This window comes from Mesoplodon densirostris, chromosome 12 (genome assembly GCF_025265405.1).
Source record: "Mesoplodon densirostris isolate mMesDen1 chromosome 12, mMesDen1 primary haplotype, whole genome shotgun sequence".
NCBI lineage: Eukaryota > Metazoa > Chordata > Mammalia > Artiodactyla > Ziphiidae > Mesoplodon > Mesoplodon densirostris.
Window position 1 is genome coordinate 86855626 of NC_082672.1, and position 5263 is coordinate 86860888.

The window sequence follows — 5263 nt, forward strand, 5'->3', positions numbered from 1 at the left end:
ATATTCAAAGGTGAGGTGTGAATGTCACCAACATAATACTGTGCAAGACTCATAAGCTACCCACCCTCTCATTACCAAATAGCTTGGTAATCATTATTCTTGAAAGACTGGTTCTTAGGATAGCTTCCTCACAGGGAGGAGAAACTCAGTTTAAACTTGATGCATCAGGGATGACAAAGAAGGAATCTCAACTGGATGCTTTCCTTTCTCCTCGTGGCAAATTCAAAGTGAAAAACCTTAAACTGAGGAAAGGAACCACCTAACCGGCTTCTCTAAAATTGCAGAAAAGGGATTCAGGGATACGTGGAGCCTGACAGAGGATATGGAACACTCCTGTGGGCTGACAGATACTCTTTAAAGCCCACAGTCTTGTATTTAAAGTGGGATATCCAATAATTTCAAGACACTCTCTTTTTAGAGATGGCTGTATTATTTAAAACTTCCAAGAGTTTTTAGTCTTACAGTGGCTTTTAACTGGGACATATTCTTTGTGCAGATGTTCAATTACAACATGACCTTCTGACAGCTGCATTAGATTATTATAATTAGGTAGAGAGCTATCAAGTGATTTGTTTCAGCATGCATTTATTCTTTTTTTTTTCTATTTTTTTTATTAGTTTCTGCTTTATAACAAAGTGAATCAGTCATACATATACATCTGTTCCCACATCCCCTCCCTCCCACCCTCCCCATCCCTCCCCTCCAGGCAGTCACAAAGCACCGAGCTGATCTCCCTGTGCTCTGCGGCTGCTTCCCACTATCTGTCTACCCTACGTTTGGTAGTGTATATATGTCCATGCCTCTCTTTCGCTTTGTCACAGCTTACCCTTCCCCCTCCCCATATCCTCAAGTCCATTCTCAAGTAGGTCTGTGTCTTTATTCCCGTTTTACCCCTAGGTTCTTCATGACATTTTTTTTCTTATATTCCATATATATGTGTTAGCATACGGTATTTGTCTTTCTCTTTCTGACTTACTTCACTCTGTATGACAGACTCTAGGTCTATCCACCTCATTACAAATAGCTCAGTTTCGTTTCTTTTTATGGCTGAGTAATATTCCATTGTATATATGTGCCACATCTTCTTTATCCATTCATCCGATGATGGACACTTAGGTTGTTTCCAGCTCCGGGCTATTGTGAATAGAGCTGCAATGAACATTTTGGTACATGTCTCTTTTTGAATTATGGTTTGCTCAGGGTATATGCCTAGTAGTGGGATTGCTGGATCATATGGTAGTTCTATTTTTAGTTTTTTAAGGAACCTCCATACTGTTCTCCATAGTGGCTGTACCAATTCACATTCCCACCAGCAGTGCAAGAGTGTTCCCTTTTCTCCACACCCTCTCCAGCATTTATTGTTTCTAGATTTCTTGATGATGGCCATTCTGACTGGTGTGAGATGATATCTCATTGTAGTTTTGATTTGCATTTCTCTAATGATTAATGATGTTGAGCATTCTTTCATGTGTTTGTTGGCAGTCTGTATATCTTCTTTGGAGAAATGCCTATTTAAGTCTTCTGCCCATTTTTGGATTGGGTTGTTTGTTTTTTTGCTATTGAGCTGCATGAGCTGTTTATAAATTTTGGAGATTAATCCTTTGTCAGTTGCTTCATTTGCAAATATTTTCTCCCATTCTGAGGGTTGTCTTTTGGTCTTGTTTATGGTTTCCTTTGCTCTGCAAAAGCTTTGAAGTTTCATTAGGTCCCATGTGTTTATCTTTGTTTTTATTTCCATTTCTCTAGGAGGTGGGTCCAAAAGGATCTTGCTGTGATTTATGTCATAGAGTGTTCTACCTATGTTTTCCTCTAAGAGTTTGATAGTTTCTGGCCTTACATTTAAGTCTTTAATCCATTTTGAGCTTATTTTTGTGTATGGTGTTAGGGAATGATCTAATCTCATACTTTTACATGTCCCTGTCCAGTTTTCCCAGCACCACTTATTGAAGAGGCTGTCCTTTCTCCACTGTACATTCCTGCCTCCTTTATCAAAGATAAGTTAGCCATATGTGTGTGGGTTTATCTCTGGGCTTTCTATCCTGATCCACTGATCTATCTTTCTGTTTTTATGCCAGTACCACACTGTCTTAATTACTGTAGCTTTGTAGTATAGTCTGAAGTCAGGGAGCCTGATTCCTCCAGCTCCTTTCTTCGTTCTCAAGATTGCTTTGGCTATTCGGGGTCTTTTGTTTTTCCAAACAAATTTTGAAATTTTTTGTTCTAGTTCTGTGAAAAATGCCAGTGGTAGTTTGATAGGGATTGCATTGAATCTGTAGATTGCTTTGGGTAGTAGAGTCATTTTCACAATATTGATTCTTCCAATCCAGGAGCATGGTATATCTCTCCATCTGTTTGTATCATCTTTAATTTCTTTCATCAGTGTCTTATAATTTTCTGCATACAGGTCTTTTGTCTCCTTAGGTAGGTTTATTCCTAGATATTTTATTCTTTTTGTTGCAATGGTAAATGGGAGTGTTTTCTTGATTTCATTTTCAGATTTTTCATCATTAGTGTACAGGAATGCCAGAGATTTCTGTACATTAATTTTGTAACCTGCTACTTTACCAAATTCATTGATTAGCTCTAGAAGTTTTTCGGTAGCATCTTTAGGATTCTCTATGCATTTATTCTTAAAGGAGATAACTGCTTTAATGTCACTTTCGCTGGGAAAACCTCACCTATGAGAATGGGGAAAATAAAAAAATTCTAGTTGAATTTTCAATTTAAGACTAGGCATAAAGGTGGGGAGGAAAATTTGTTCACATGTGAACATGTAAACATGTCCTTATGTGGTAAAATGAAAAAGACAAAGAAAAAAGGAGACCTAAGTTCTGGGCTTTTCTTTTATAACAGATAGAAAAATGTTTAATTTCTCAAAGGATACAGCAAAACTTAGACCTGTAAGTCTAAAAGACCAAGATGGGGCTTCCCTGGTGGCGCAGTGGTTGGGGATCTGCCTGCCAATGCAGGGGACACGGGTTCGAGTCCTGGTCTGGGAGGATCCCACATGCCGCAGAGCAACTAGGCCCGTGAGCCACAACTACTGAGCCTGCGCGTCTGGAGCCTGTGCTCCGCAACAAGAGAGGCCGCGATAGTGAGAGGCCCGTGCACCGTGATGAAGAGTGGCCCCCGCTTGCCACAACTAGAGAAAGCCCTCTCACAGAAACGAAGACCCAACACAGCCAAACATAAATAAATAAATAAATAAATTTAAAAGAACACTAAGAGATAACTCAGATCATCCCTTGCCCACCTAACATCCCTGGTAATTAATCACCATTTAAACACAGCTATTATCATCTCTTAATATGTCACAATGCTCTTTTAGTGATATATTCCAAAACCTCAGTCTTCATCTGGTATTTGTTCTGTATTTCAATTATAACTTTTAATTTAGACCTCTGAGTCACCGTCAGGAATGTAGAGTTAGGTTACATCCTCCTATTTTAAAAACTTAAAAAAAAAAAAGCTGTGCCTTTCAGTTCACAGCCATGCCTTCCCTCTGTAATTTATATCAGGAAAACCGACTTGAAAAATACTCGTGTGACTTGTCGTGTTTTGAAACAAGAGGAATGTTTCTACATCTCTCCCTTTTCACAATGATTCTTCTGGTTCAGCGGTCCTCTGTCTAAAATACCTAAGATTAAGGACGGATTCTAAAATACACTATTAAGGACTTGCTTTCCAAGGTTACCTGTCAAAATTGTTTACATGCTGAGTGGCAGGTGACCAATCTCATTAAGCACGTTTTGTGTTTACTGCTCAGATGCTGGGCGCCTGTGCATCTAGCTCAGCGTCTCGGTGCCCCTCAGCGCTGTGACCCCATTTACCATCCAGCAGGATCCTAAGTCTGAGTCACCCAGTACTGTACGGAGCATGCCACTTACATCCTGTACATCTGTAGTCATCTTTTTCTCAGTAAGGACAGTGCTACGAATAGGGCTGGCTGAGATTAAGGCTATAACAAGGAAAGAGCCGAGAGGCTGGGGACAGCTCAGCGTGCTGTCACGTTCTTATGAAGGTGAGATTCAAAAGCAGTGCCCCAATGGTCAATATATAATGCCTGAATTATATTATCAAATGGATACAACAGCAAAAATCACCTCCATCTCTAGGTTCTCTTTCTTACTTACAGGGTATCCCTATATGGAGCAAGTCTGTAAATTAAAATATTCCTGATAAATAACAAAGCATTGTTAGATTCCATGTTCTGAAATGTGAATACAATGATCCATATGGAAAGAATTTTGAGTGCCTCAGAGTGGGTGTGGAAAGAGAGAAAAAGAGAATGACTAAGTTAATAATGCTAAAACTGAAACTAGTCACCAGGCAGCATCCACCAGCAAAACGGAGCCAAGAGTAACACAGAAGAGGGAAAAAGGCAGAGACACAGTTGTCGATCCTATTGGAAAACACGTTGCTAACATGCCTCAGCTATTTCTAGTCAATGCGCATATTTCACAAATTCCCTATTTTCTACAACAAGAAAATGTTTCTTTAGTTAGTGACAAAGTTTTACCGAAAAGAGGATGCAATCCTCCTTCACTGATTTTTACATAGGAGGCAGGCATATTTAGTGGGGTGACAGAGAAATGATGAAGGCTACCAGAAAAGGCTACATTTATCACATCTTAAAATCATCTTTGGTAAAGAAACTTGAAGTATAGTAAGGATTGAAGGGTTTAAATATCAGAACAGGAGGGCTCCCCAACTTAGTTTTGGGACAAAAAAAAAAAGCACAGCACTAAAAATGTTAACATGTACACACTGCCATATTTAAAATGGACAGCCAACAAAGACCTACTGTACAGCACAGGGAACTCTGCTCAATGTTATGTAACAACTTCAATGGGAAAAGAATTGGAAAAAGAAGAGATACACGTATATGTATCACTGACTCACTGTGCTGTGCGCCTGAAAGTAACACATCGTTAATCAACTCTACTCCGATGTAAAATAAAAAGTTAAAAAAAAAAAGCTTACATTTGAAGTGACAAATGTAAGAATTCAGAAGAAAATGATATGTTTTATGTCTGGATCTAAAAGTTCTTCCAAAGACAACTCAGTTTTAAAGTAAAAATATGCTACCATAAAGAAATAAGCTTTTTACCAGAAATTATTGATACCCAAGTTCTAGTTTCATTTCTTTTCTTCATTAGAAATGGGCAGCAGGGAAGAATTTAGAATATTAACAACTGAATCAAATAAATAAATATCTAGCAGCTAATTTACATTATAATAAACTGATTAACCAAAAAAAAAA